Source organism: Monodelphis domestica, chromosome 1 (assembly GCF_027887165.1).
Source record: "Monodelphis domestica isolate mMonDom1 chromosome 1, mMonDom1.pri, whole genome shotgun sequence".
Taxonomy (NCBI): Eukaryota; Metazoa; Chordata; class Mammalia; order Didelphimorphia; family Didelphidae; genus Monodelphis; species Monodelphis domestica.
The window spans coordinates 194,112,549-194,127,264 of record NC_077227.1 but is presented as its reverse complement, the minus strand read 5'-3'; the positions used below and the strand labels follow the sequence as shown (position 1 = coordinate 194,127,264).

Below are 14,716 nucleotides of genomic sequence, written 5' to 3'. Positions count from 1 at the left end.
AATAAATAATTATTCATTATTTAACATCTCACTTTATTTTGTCAAACATTTCCTAATTACACTTTATTCTGATTTGAGTGCACTTGAAGAGTGAGCCCGATCTCTGATTTAGTCCACCATACAAATACAGACCCTGAAGCCCAGAGAGGCTGTGATTTGTGAAAGGTCAGCACATAAGCAGAGGTGGCTTTCTAACTTAAGTCATAGGATGATTGAATCATAGACCTTCAAGGACTTTTGAGATCACCTTGCCCACATCCTTCATTTCATAGATGAGGGAATCAAAGTCTAAAGAGAGTAACAGAATTTCCTAAATTCACACCACATAGTCTGTGGCAGAGCTGAGATCTCCTGAATCCAAATCCAGGGCTAATCCCTTACTCTTCCCTTCTCAGTTTCCCTAGCTGTAGGAATTGTAGTACTGGCTGATTTAACTAGTCAATGGTGAAGGATAATTGGCAAATAATTAAAGAAAACCATAAATAAAATCCTCTCACTAAATGAAATCTAGAAAAGTGAAGCAGCTATTTGAGGGTTTCATAGTGACAGTTGAATATACACATGGTAATTTCCTGCCTCCATCCCAAAGCTTTCAGATGAGAGCCCTCACTGGCTCAAGCTGCTATAATCACTGCCCTATCTCCCCAGTACCAGGCACCCCACAGATTGTGTGCCCCAGGAACACGTAGCCAAATGCTCATGGGTATAATTGAAAGCAGGAGACTAATAGGGTGATCAGGTCTAGGGAAACCCAGGTACGGCCACAAATGCACACCACCTGATCTGAATATCTCTTAAATGTCAATGTATGAGTCTTGGTACTCTGAGCAAAATGCAGTGAAGTCACAGGTTTGCAATTCATTCAGATCTCTGTCTGGATTTCTGGCTTTGCTCAAAACCTTTGCTCTCCCCACATTTGTTCTCTGGGGTGTATTCCTAAAAGAAACAATAATACCCACAGCATTCCCTTGGAAGCTTAGCTGAAGGGCCCTCAGTTTGTGATTGGGATATATTCAAGTGCTCTATGCATGTCAGACAGGCAGAAAATAATGGTTACCCTTGAGCTTAATATCCCATTCAAAGGGATTGTGAATTGCAAACCAGCTTTCATTCATTCAGACTAAATCACATCACATCTGTTTCAATCCTCCTTCTAATGGTATACATATTTGATTTTTTTTTTTTGGACAAGTCATAGTGGGTAGTGGGAATTAATGATGGGAGTAAGTGAGGAAGGACACACACCGTTAGAAATTGTAATTCTCAATTTGAGGTGGGAGGGGAAGTCATTTTTGAAAAGTATATTTTACTTGATTGCCTAACCCTTTACTGTACTTCTGCCTTAGGACCAAAATTGGTTCTAGGGCAGAAAGTAAGGGTTTAAAAAAAAAAAGAAAAAGAAAAAGAAAAAAGAAAGAGCTCATACTTATTCCTAATAATTTATTTTAAAATTCTTTCTATAATCATGCCACTGGTTTTGAAGAAAGTACCTCCTTTGATCATGGAGATCCTGTGAGTAAAGAAAAGAAATATAGAAACATATTTCAGGAAAATTTCCCAATTAGATATTAGAACTACATAATATTTGTTACTCTTGTTGTTTGGTCTCTTTTTTTTTTCCTAGTTATGTTTTACTTTTCATGACCCGATTTGAGGTTTTATTGATGGAGGGACTAGAAAGGCTTACTATTTCCTTCTCTAGCCTCATTTTACAGATGAGGAAACTATGGCAAATGGAGTTGGGTGACTTGCCCAAGGTCTCACAGCTGGTGGGTGTTTGAGTCTAGATTTGAACTCCGGAATATGAGTCTTCCTGACTCCAGTCCCAATGCTCTATATGCTACTTTACCGAGTTGCCCATTTCATAATATGCTCTAGAAGAAACAAATAAACAAAAATACTACCAAAGGGAAAAAAGAAAAGAAAAGTATGTTTTGTTCAGGGTCTGATTTGGTCAAAGAATGAGACCTAGCCTTTTAGTCATTTCCTCCTTGATTGGGAGATCCTGTCTCATTATGTTTGATTTTAGGTAGTGTAATGACTCATTTATTGACTCAGTAATGCTGCTACTGCTGCTGCTGCAACAAATACTATAGATTTAACTGTGCTATAGTCTATAGAAGACTGGCCTTGGTGTCAGGAAGTCCTGGGTTCAAGCCCTGCCACTTTGGGACCTTGGTTAAGACAACACACCTGAGATTAGCTTTGGGAGTCTGGACAGAGGCTGAGAGAAGTCTTGACTCACAATAGAAAGATCAGATTGCCAACTAGATGGAGTAAGCTGTTGTTTTAGTGTTGGGACAATGGCATACTGTACAGATATCCTTTACATGCTGGCAGAACCCCCTAGGTAAAAATAAATTTACAGAAAGGTATGTGACATTCAAATGAAAACAACAAGAGATGAATTGACTCACTGCCTTGAGAAGCAAGGGGCAATGGATTCTAGTTCAGTTCCAGTAAGTATCACCTCAGGGCCTTCAAGGTTATCTAGCTCCTTGGTGTCAAACTCAAAAAGAAGCAGATTCCTCTGGGCTGAAAATTGACTTAGAAAAACGCAAATTTACATTCTATTATATTGTTCTTTAATTTATTTCATTAAGCATTTCTCCATTACATTTTAATCTGGTTCAGACTTCAAGAATGAGTTTGATATGTTCCCAAGTTCTTCATGTTCCAGACAATTTTTTATAATAAATTTAAGATGAGATGTTGATCTACATTGGTGAAAGAAGTTTTCATGCTAGGAGTAAAAGAGGTGAAATTAGTAATCAGATTGAAAACCAAACCAAAACAGTATGATATTTATGGTGTTTTAAGGTTCAGAAAGCCTTTTCTTCCATATAATAAACTCTAGTAGCTCCTATTCCTTCTAGGACCATTTGACATTTAAAACAACATGCCTTATCCATCCTACCTTTCCTACCAGATTATATACATGATTGTTCATTCATTTCAGTCTTACCTGACTTTTCACAATCCCCTTTGGGATTTTCTTGGCAAAGATACTGGATTCGTTTGCCATTTCCATTTTACAGATGAGTAAATGAAGGCAGAGTTCAATGACTTGCCTAGTGTCACACAGCTAGTAAGTGTCTGAGGCCAGATTTGAACTCAGAGAGATGACCCCAGACCCAGTCCTTTACTCACTGCACCACCCGATCCATCCAGCTCCTTGTCATAGACTCTGTCCTCTATGGTCGAGCTAAATTAACCTTCTTGATATTCCTCACACATGACATTCCATGTACCATATTTTTAATATGCATCTTAGCATAGGTTCTCGTACTTGAAATGCACTCCCTCTTTCCTTAGCCTTATCTTTTGGAATCCTTGTTGTTGTTGTTTTTTAATCTTTATCTTCTCTTAGAATTAATGCTAAGCATTAACTCCAAAGCAGAAGAGAAGTAAAGGCTGGACAATTGGGGTTTAGTGATTTGCCCACGGTTACACAGCTAGGAAGTGTCTAAGACCAAATTTGAACTCAGGACCTCCTTCTCTAGAGCTATCTCTCAAATCCACTGAGCCACCCAGCTGCCCCTAAGCCCTAGGTTTTGTTTTGATGTTTTCTTGAACCAGCTCAAGCATGACCTTTTTGCATGATGCTTTCCCTGGTCCTCAACTCCTTTTTTGCCTCTCCTCACTCCCCCAAAGGTTCCTGTAGCTGTTTTCTATCTGCCTATATATGTGCACATTGTCTCCCTGTTAGAATGTAAACTCCTTGAGGGCAGAAGTGTTTTGTTTTTGTTTTGGCATCTCCAGCCCCTAGCACGGTGTCTGGCATGGAGCAGTTATTTAATACATGTTTATTGACTGATTACATTTTCTCATTTGAGCCTTACCCTGTTAGATAGATCCCAGAATTCTTTTTAATCCCCTCTTTCAGATAAGGAAGCAGAGGCTCAGAGCTGCTAAGTAATTTGTTCGGGGTCACACAGTTTGTTAATGTTGGAGGCTAGGGTTAACCTCAGGTCTACTTGACTCTATCCTCTATCCAGTGTTGTCACACATGTGGCCTTGGCCACATTGCAGGCCCACAACACTCAGTCAATAAACATTTTATTAAGCACAGGTTATTGTGTCAGGTGGGGCAGCAAGTTAGTGCAGTAGGCAGAGCACCAGGTCTGGAGGCAAAAAAGTTCTTCTTCCAGAGTTCCAATCTGGCCTCAGACACTTACTGGCTGTGTGACCTTGGGAAAATAATTCAATCTACCTTGCCTCAGTTCCTCATCTGTCAAATGAACTGGAGAAAGAAATAGCAAAAAAAAAACTCCAATATCTTTTGCCAAGAAAAATCCAAATGGGGTCATGAAGAGTAAGACACCACCGAAATGACCCAAACTTATGTGCCAATGTGCTATGTGACTCACTGAAGATTCAAAAAGGGCCAAAATAGCTAAAAGACTGTCTGCCCTTTGATCCATCCATAGCACTGCTGGGTTTGTACCCCAAAGAGATAATAAGGAAAAAGACTTGTACAAGAATATTCATAGCTGCGCTCTTTGTGGTGGCCAAAAATTGGAAAATGAGGGGATGCCCTTCAATTGGGGAATGACTGAACAAATTGTGGTATATGTTGGTGATGGAATACTATTGTGCTCAAAGGAATAATGAACTGGAGGAATTCCATGGGAACTGGAATGACCTCTAGGAAGTGATGCATAGCGAAAGGAGCAAAACCAGGAGAACATTGTACACAGAGACTGATACACTGTGGCATAATCGATTGTAGTGGACTTCTCTAGTAGTAACAATGAAATGATCCAGGACAATTCTGCAGGATTTATGAGAAAGAACACTATCCACATCTAAAGGAAGAACTTTGGGAGCAGAAATACAGAAGGAAAACAATGGCTTGATCACATGGCTTGATGGGGATAGGATTGGGAATGTAGACTCTAAATGATCATCCTAGTGCAAATATCAATAATATGGAAATGGGTCTTGATCAATGACACACGTAAAACCCAGTGGAATTGCACATTGGCTATGGAGGGGATTGGTGGAAGGGGAAAGAAAGAACATGAATCTTGTAACTGTGGAAAAATAATCTAGATTAACTAATGAAATAAAAATTTTAAAAAGAGGCAAAATATAGTCCCTGCCCTCAAAGTGCTTATAATCTAAGGTCCTGAGATAATGGTAAAGTTGAGAAGTCTGAAGACCTAAGTTCAAATCTAGCCTCAGACATTACTAGGGCAAGTCACTGAACTTCTTTTTCCTCAATTGTAAAATGGGAAAAATAATAGCCTCTATGTTGCAAAGTTGTGGTAAGGATTAAATTAAAATTAATATTTGAATAGTGCCTGACATATAATGGACATTACATAAATATTTGTCCCAGTGTAACTTGAACCATATTAAAATGTAATTGGAAAATATTTCATAAAATAAATATATAATAGGCCATAGGTATTTTTAATAATGTAGTTTTCGAAGTCCAAATGTGGGACACAGAGATCCTAATGTATGGGATTGATGGCCCCTGTTTCAGTTTGGGTTTGACACCTCTACTATATTTCACTGCCCTAAAGCCCATCTTTTGGGTGTAGTGGGGTAAAGGGAGTCAGTGAACCCATCACTTGCTTACTGATTCATTTCTCCTCCTGTGTCTTGAAGATTTCGAATATTGTGTGCTATCTGATGCTGTATTTCAAAAGTACTAACAAGGCAACCAGAACTAATAAGCTCTTGACATTTACCTCCCGCTCTCTGTAGCAGAACCTAATTATTCTCAGTCACCTACTTTTACTGTCAAGAGAGCCAAAGAGGAGAGAGAGTGAGAGAGCAAAAGTGAGAGAGAGACAGAGAGAGAGAGAGAGAGACAGAGACAGAGACAGAGACACACAGAGAGAGACAGAGAGACAGAGACAGAGAGAGAGAGACAGAGAGAGAGAGGGAGGAAGAGAGACAGAGAGAGAGACAGAGACAGAGAGATAGACAGAGGGGGGGGAGACAGGGAGACAGACAGAGAGAAGAGAGAGCAAGAGAGTGAGAGCAAAAGCAAGAGAGACAGAGAGACAGAGAGAGAGACAGAGAGAATGGTCTGGTTCTTCAGCAAAGTAAGGACATTTCAGCTTTGAGAGATTAGCAGAGCTGAGGAATTTAAGTGTGTGACTCAAAAATAGCTTACATGTCACCCAGAGGTCAGTTTTCATGTGGGACATTTATGGTGAAGAGCCGGGTAAGCTGCTACCCATCTCTGAAGGTGTTTATTTATAGTAAATTAACCATTGGAAAGCTTGTTCCCAAATTATTCTAGCATCTGTGAGCAAATTAAGTTTTACCTCAGAGGGAACACCATGTTTGTTATAAACAGAAGACACAGACAATACGCTGGCGTCCAACAGTTCATATTTTTGCTCTGAGTGTCAATGATTTAGAGGATTGTCAGAGAACAAGAGCATAAGGGACTTGCTGAAGAAAAGAAAAGATGTGGGTGGCAGAGATTTTTTAAAATAACTGAGTAATATATTTTCAGGGTAAACCTGGAAGTCTGAGACGTGACCCCCCTAACCACTTTCCTGGCTCCCATGCATCCCTTCAGTTTTGCCTTCTTTCTCTTCCTCAAGATCCATGACATAATAGAATTAGCATATATTGAATTGAATAGATTGAAGCAGGTAGGGCAGAGATTTTTGTCCCCATTTTAGAGATCAGAAAACAGACCGTCAGTGAAAGCCAAAGTCCCATAGCTTCTAAGTAGTAGGAGTCGGGCTTAAATTTATTATTTTTTCACTCCAGGGTGAGGGTCCTTTTCACACAAAATATATGCATGCATGTGTGCACGTAAAAATAAAGGATGAAAATATATATTGTTTAGCTCCTTTTTAGATGTTGTTTACAAATCTAAAAACATGATAATTGGCAAACACCAGACACATTAGAGGCAACCTGACTGGCAAACTCTGTAAGGGTTTGCTACAGGCAACCAGGCCTTCTCATTGACCTGCTCTGGGCCACCCCATTTACTGGCAATTTATTCTCTGTTCTCTGCCTCCCTTCATTCATAATTCTTCTCCTCCAGGAAGCCTATTAGACAGGTCAGGATGAAGATAACATAAGCCTCTCTGTCAATTATCTACCTTCCTTCCATCTGTCTGTATTCAGTGGGCAGCTAGGCGGTGAGGTGGACAGAGTGCCAGGCTTGGAGTTAGGAAGACTCCTCTTCCAGAGTTTAAATCTGGCCTCAGATACTTACTAGCTGTGTGACCCGAAAAAATCATTTAACCTTATTTGCCTCAGTTTCTTCAGCTGTAAACTGGAGAAGAAAATAGTGGCAAACCACTCCAGAATCTTTGCCAAGAAAAAACAAAAACCCCAAATGGAGTCACAGAGAGTTGGTTTTGCCTGAAAAACAACTGAAGAACTGGATTAAATGATAAAAATTCTGAGTTATGTAGGAAAAACAAAACCTAGAGAAGGGAGTGTCTGCTTCTAACTGGCCTGGATGCTCAGATCTTTATGGTCAGTCGGTACAACGCCCTGCTTGTGGCTTTTCCATAAGGGTCCGATAATCACATTTGATTATGTGGTTACTGTGTGAGGAATAGCAGGTCTCCGCTTGAGAGAGAGGCGACAGCATGACAGAGGCCACAAGGGGAAAACAGAGCTTCAGGAGGACCCAATTCCAGTTTGGTCTGGGAGAAGTCAAGGACAGCCGGAGGGGAGCCAGGATGGCTTGAGGCAGGTGAGAGAGATTCTGTTGGCCAGCTTTGGTTTTTAACAGGGAGAACCTCATACTACAGGAACAGTTCAATCATGAAGAAAGATGTGCTTGTTAATTCGTTTGGCCTCCTTCCTCCATTCACAAAGAATGGCCTCCTCTAAGGAAGAATTATTTTTCTAGCTGAAAATAGATTTTCCACCTTAAGAGTTTGTTTTCTCTGACACACCAGGGGTAAGGTACTGGGGAGCTAGGAGAAAGGTAGCTTATAGCCATCATTATTTCAATTAATTGAAAACATTTTCTTTTCCTGTGGATTTGCAAAAAGAGTGACCATTCTTATCTTTCCTGGGGTTTGTTTCCTAGATGTTACTGTCTCTCATTCATTGTAGTTTACCTCTAGAGCTACTATTACAACTTGGTTATGGAATCTGGCTGTTCCTAAGCACAGGTCTGACTCTGTCACTCCCCTGCTCAAAAATCTTTAGTGGCTCCTTTTCCACCTGGATAAAATGAAAACTTTTCTGTTTGACATTTTAAGCCCCTAACAAGATGGCTCCAAGAGATCTTTCCAGTTACTTCATATCTCAACCCCCCCCCATCCAAGATACTCTACATTTTTGTCAAATAATACTAAAATTTCTTTCTATGATTTTTTTTCATCTCAAGTCTTCATAATTTTGCACCCCTATACCAGGAGTGTTCTCCCTTTTTACCTCCACCTATTGAAATTCCCTAACAGCTAGGTGAGGTAGTAGTGGATAGATTGCCAGGCCTGGAACCAAGAAGATTCCTCTTTCTGAGTTCCAACCCAGCCTCAGGCACTTAATAGGTGTGTGACTTGGGGAAGTCACTTAACCCTGTTTGCCTCAGTTTCTACATCTGTCAAATAATCTGGAGAAGGAAATAAAAAAACACTGTGGTTTTCTTTACCAAGAAAACCCCAGAAGAGGTCATGAAGAGTCAGACAGGACTGCAAAACAACTAAACAACAACACTGAAATTCCCAGGTCCATTCATAGCTCAAATCAAGTTCCACCTCCTGATGCTTTAGTCATTAATGTTCCCCAATCCTTAGAAATTACTTTATTTACTTGCATACATGTTGTTTTCTCAAGTAGAACATAAACATCCTGAGACATAAAACAGATGTTTAATGAGCTATTGTTGAATTGAACTAGGTCAAATCTTTCCTGGGGCAATCGTAGAGCCCTAAAATTATGTGTTTCTCATATATTACAAGGTCAAGACTGCAGATGAGAAAGTAACCTGGTCAATATACAAATGGAATTTGGGGTTTGGTTCTAGATGTCTGTGAAGTTGTAGCACATCCAGCAGGTAGGGCAACCACAATAAGGAGAACTGAAATCATACCACAGAAGAATTAGTTGGACTTTGGAGGAAACAAGGCAGTGGTGGTGAACCTTTTAGAGACTTAGTGCCCAAACTGCAACCCTCATACCACATGTAATCCCCCAACTTACCCCAGACTGGAGAGGGAGAAAGCACTCCCATTGGGTTGCTGGGCAGAGAGGCAGGTGATGGGAGAAATGTCCTCAGGCATGCATGGGGAGAGAGAAGGGAGCAGCCCCCTCTGGCATGCACCAGAACGCATGTCATAGATTCACCTAGGTAATGTTAAATCAGAGAAGACATAAGAGGCTTAGAAAGGACATGATAGTTATCTTCAAATACCTAAAAAGTTGTTCTTTGTAAATATTGCTTGCACAAATTTAGGAATAACTCATTAAAGTTGCAGAAACAGACTGATTCATTTTAAAGTCAGTCATTTATTAAGTATTTACTATGTGCCAGAACAAACAAACAACTATCCCTACATTTAAGGGAGGAGAGGAGAAAGGGAGCAAATATTTATTAAGCATCCCCATTTTACAGAGAGACAAAAAGTAGGTGGTTTGCCCAAGGTTACACAGATAATAAGTATCTGAGACCAGATTTTTAACTCAGTTCTTCACATCAGGGATTCAAACCCAGATCCTCAAAACCAGGTCCAATCTGGGATTCAAACCCAGGTCCAGGGCTCTTTCTACTTCACCATGAAGTCCTACCATTCAGTCCTCTGAAGAGACAGGGCCTGAAGAAAAACACCTTCACTGTCTGTCTTTCCCTGGCTACTTTCTTGGGAGTCAGAATGAGACAGTATGTGTAGACTTAGACTCTATCCTCATTCAACTGCTGATTTATAATGTGATCTGGACAAGTCATTTCACCTCTTTTTGCCTCAAGTTTTCCCAGGACTAAAAATGAGTGATAAAGGAAAGTGCCTCTATCTTTAGCACACTTCAAAGTACATTTGAAATCTGCTATTCATAGGCTCATAGATTTAATGGTAGAAAGGACTTTAGAGGTCACCTTGTTTAACCCCTTCCTTTAACAGATGAGGAAACTGAGACCCAAAGTGGTTATTTAATTAGCTCAAAGTCACAGGGAGAGGGGGAAGGGAGGTAGTAAGGGGCAGAGCTAGAATTCAAACTCAGGTTCCTTGGCTGATTCTAAAAGAAATGCAACTTGCTGTTGAAAGCCAGTCATATAATAACAGTTTGTAATTATGTAACATATACATAAGGAAACCATCATTACTATAGTACCTTAAACCTATCATATAGACATATACAAACCTACTCATTCATTCCATTCTTCTCTTCCACTGTCAGGTCTGAATTCCCGGAGAAGGAACACCAATAAGAAGTTACATTCAAAAATTTCTTCGGAGTCTGTTGTGAGGGAATAGACTCCTGAGCCCTACGAATACGCTTCTATTTTCACAAACCTAGCCACTTAACCATAACTACCTAACAAGGCATCAAAACCAAAAATTATATCATATGTACTCATATAATAAAGCAAATGAAAGAATAATGAAATAAATTACAATCCATACATATACCTCAATTATAGTTTTTTACCAATGCACTCAGTATGTCTATGGAAGTATAAGCATGTAGTCATAAGAAACCTACCCAGAAGAACATGAGAGAAAAACCCATTTATTCTGTGTAATGCATATCTCTAGAAACTTTAAATGCCACTGCCCAATAACTTGCTCAAATTCAAATAGTTTTAAGTGGTAGAACTAGGATTTGAACTCAGATCTGAGTATGGTGCTCTTTCCATTGCTTCCTACTTTTCTCAAGTTCATCCAAAGTATGTACATCTGCCACCTATATCTGTGTATACAGTGGGAGGTGCTGACCTTAAAAATTTTGACTTGGAAAGTCTAGACAACCCCAAAGTCATCTGAGTGTCGAAAGAACCCCTGTGTCCTTTATTTAACCATGTCATTTTCCAACAAGGCCAGGCATTACTTAACCCACCCAGATCAACCTATCCTGACTGAATTCTGACCGCAACTCATGGACGCCTGGACTGTTTACCTTTCCTTTGAAATCCTTGCCCAGGTTGCAGAGTAGAGATGTCACATCTCATTTACCAGACATCTCCAGGTTTCCATAGCACCTGTGTAAAAGCTCAGATACATTCACAGCTACATAGCTTTTCTTGAACAGGAAAGCAGAAATGTGACCCACCTCTCTCTCTTTCTGATAGAGAAAGGCATACAACATCTGGGTCCTATTTTAAGAAAACTTGATTCTGAAAATCTGGACTTGATAAGCCCAATAAATCCAGGAGTGGTTTACACAAGAGTCACAAAATACATACATTACAAACAAATAAACCATGAAAGGACTCATCCTATATTGCTAAGGAATACATTACAAAAAGGTTCTGCATATTTAAGTATTATATTTGGTTGCAGATTATTGATCAGTGAACTGGAGAATGGACAGAGAACTTGTGTTAAAACTCATGTTAAAGAGAAAATGAAGATAAAGACCCCCCTAAAATAGTCACATAAGGCAATCAAAAATGGAATTTAATTTTAAAATGAATTCATTCATTTCTGTGACTTTCAAGAATCTCTATTCCCTCCCCCTTTGACACTGGAATCTGGGCTTTATAAAACCTTGAAGTGAGCAGTTTAAAAGAAGACTATTCCTCATCTCTACCAGTTATATCTCCTGTAACTTGGAAAACAGAGTCTGCCTGGATCTCTGGGGTTGGAAACCATTAATATCAAACAAGATAATAGTTTGCTCTCTAAACTCTCTCCCCTCCCCACCATGACTCCATCTGCTAAACATGCTTAGGGCATTGTACACATTCAGGACTTAGAACACAATCTAAACATCTGAAGGGGAAAGTGACCTTCTCCAAGGTCAGAGACCATCAGCTTTTTCACTTTCTGAGGACATTTCCTTTCAGAAGTGGAAGCGGAGAACACCCCTTCCCCTGGGCCCTGATGAACCAAATAACTCCCATATGATGAATAATATGGCCAGCCTACTAATATATGTGTGTACGTGTTCTATGTGTCCTCACACTTAACCCTTAATAAACCCAATGGCACTCTATGTATTTTCTACATAAAGAGTGTCAATATAAAATAATGAGACCAAATTCCATCAAGCCCATGTGAAAATGAGATCTTACAGTCAGAGACTATTTAATCCATCTTTATCTCCTGGATGAGGAAACCAAGATCCATAAAGATTAAGCAATTTTCCTAAGGTTTACCTAAATGTTGTATATTATAGGCTACTGTATCAGATCTACTCTAAACTTGGTATTTCTATCAGCACTTAGCATAGTACTCAATGTACAGTTGGCTCTTAGTAAATGGTTTTTCAAATGATGGAACAAATGAACTTTCTCCCCATCCCCTATCTCCAATCCCTGATTTGACAAGAAAGGAAAGCCTTGGGCTTAGATGATGGATGATCTTAATCATTAGAGTGTCAGTGAGGTTTGCTTACTTAAAATGAAAAAAAAAATACAACTCAGCTCCTCTGCTCATTAACTGTATCAATCTGGGTAATATGAATAAGAAGTGTCCCAGGCTGTAAAAATATTATTATTTTAAATTGTAAAGTTTAAATTCCTTTTGAGAAGAATTTTAGGTTAAGAAACATAATACCTCTCCAAATCCAGAAACTAAACTGTTTGGAGATGACACCATGAAGATGCCTCCAGATCATAAGCTGCTCGAGAAGATCAAGAATGAACTTTGGGTGTGATTGATTGAACGTTGATTTGTATGTATATTTTCATGCCAAAGGGTATTGCCCCCAACTGGATTTTTGTCAATGAGTCTAGCAATTATTAGTTTTGTCCTTTTTTCCTCTTATCCTCAAATTATTATAATCTTTAAGTTGATTATGTTTTCATGATCCTTTTGGGGAAACTGGTTTCCCAATAATGATCAAAGGGGAAATGTAAAGATGGAGATTTGAAGCCCAGACTTCAATCCCCAGAAGTCGTTGGTACTTCCCAGAATTCCCTATAATCTCACTTGAGTCCCCACCTGGGCAAGAACACAAATTGTATTTAAACTGGCTGTAACAAGGACTTCTGGGGATTGAAGTCTGGGGTTCAAATCTCCATTTTTACAAGGCATAGAGCTGCAAAGTTCTTGATAGATCTTATTTCCCCATACCTAACACCAATAATCTGAGGTAGATCCTACCATCTCCATTCTACAGAATGAACCCAGGTCTCCCAAGTGCCAATCTTTACTATTCCATGTTGCAATCTTAGCAATCCTGGGAAGTATCATACTACAGGAGAAAGTATGATGTATTTGGAATCAAAAGACCTTGGTTTGAATGTTACCCTTACTATTTCATATCTGAGAGGCATCAGTTCCTCATTTGTAAAATGAAAAGTTTGGATATAGTGGCCCCCTGAATTCCTTCTGGCTCTAAATTTGTGATGCAATGATCTAGAAGGTTCCTTTTGATTTTATTTCTAATTTATTTAGAAAGCCAATGCATATGAGAAATATAAATGACAAATGGGAAGGTCAGTCTCATTTATTGGGTCAGGACACTTTATACCTCTTCTCATAAAGTCTTCAGTATAACAACTTTTGCCACCCCGAAGAACCCTTATTTCCAGTTGCACGTCAGATGAAAGTCTGTCCACATCTGACAAGCTTCTGGCACTTTGGTAGTCTTATTTATTCTGCTTGGAGGCAGAGAAATGCTAAGCAAATTAGTGTTGCATTTGCTAGACAGGCACATCATGCTAAAGTCTGTAGCACTCCCCACCTGGGAAGGCTTAGACTCTATTAAGATTTGGTTTATCTTTAGTGGTGTTTTTCAGAGATCACATGGTCATGTCATGAGTAGTGGCCATGTTGCAGATTCTTACATTTTAAAATGAAATGAGGCACTGCATCTTTCCCATCCTGGGCTTTCTGTTTTCTTTGAGCCAACTGCTGCACTTAGGGAAATGTTTGGCTTCTGAGTCTGAAGAGCAAATGAATTCATCAGGGACAAGTACAATTTTTTCTTCCTGGATTTATTCCAAGGTTCCTAAGGCAAGCAAGTCGACAAGCCTTAAGGTGTCTTTAAGTATGGGCCACTTCCAGGAATTTGCAAATAGCTCAGCTCCTGGGCTCGTAGTCAAGTTTCTGCCACTGTCCTTCATCCAAGGAGAGGTTGATGAGAGATGGAAACTATATGCCTCTCTGGCCTAAGCAGGGGATTTCATTCTGGCTTGGTCCTAAATGCCCCTCATACAGTACCTGGTCCAACTTGTAATACAAACAGGTGCTTAGTAAATGGTTTACGGTGGTAGAGGCGGTGATAATGATGGATGACATAGAGAGCAAAGAAGATCCATTTCTGTGTGTGTACTATTTTTTCCTATGAAATGCCAGCTAACATCAGATATTGCCTAGAGAATGATAACATACAAGACCATAAAGTAATTACGTTATATTTCTTATGTGGCTTGGGCGGCATAGTATAGAAATAATAGAAATATATATATATATATATATATATAATATTATATTGAATAAAATAGAATAGAAATAATAGTGGATTTGTAAACAAGATACCTGAGATAAAGTCCCAACTCCAGCATTTAATCGTAATTGTCATTCATAGGTTAGCAGAAAATAGTTTAGAACTAGAAGGACCTTAGAACTAGACCAAGTTCAACCCACTCACTTTGACTTCTCTG

The 14,716-nt window shown here is 39.4% G+C and overlaps 2 long non-coding RNA genes across 2 annotated transcripts; one reads left to right on the top strand and one right to left on the bottom strand.

Moving 5' to 3' along the window:
* Positions 1-1,227: 1,227 nt before the first annotated feature.
* On the bottom strand, positions 1,228-9,854 carry LOC130456275 (uncharacterized). The gene is made up of 3 exons (XR_008914888.1): positions 9,736-9,854; positions 9,151-9,294; positions 1,228-1,510 (listed from the first exon to the last, which is right to left on the bottom strand). It is a non-coding gene; the product is annotated as an uncharacterized LOC130456275 (long non-coding RNA).
* Positions 7,462-10,569, top strand: LOC103092751 (uncharacterized). Its single transcript, XR_460856.3, has 2 exons — positions 7,462-7,690; positions 10,342-10,569. It is a non-coding gene; the product is annotated as an uncharacterized LOC103092751 (long non-coding RNA).
* The last annotated feature ends 4,147 nt before the right edge of the window (positions 10,570-14,716 follow it).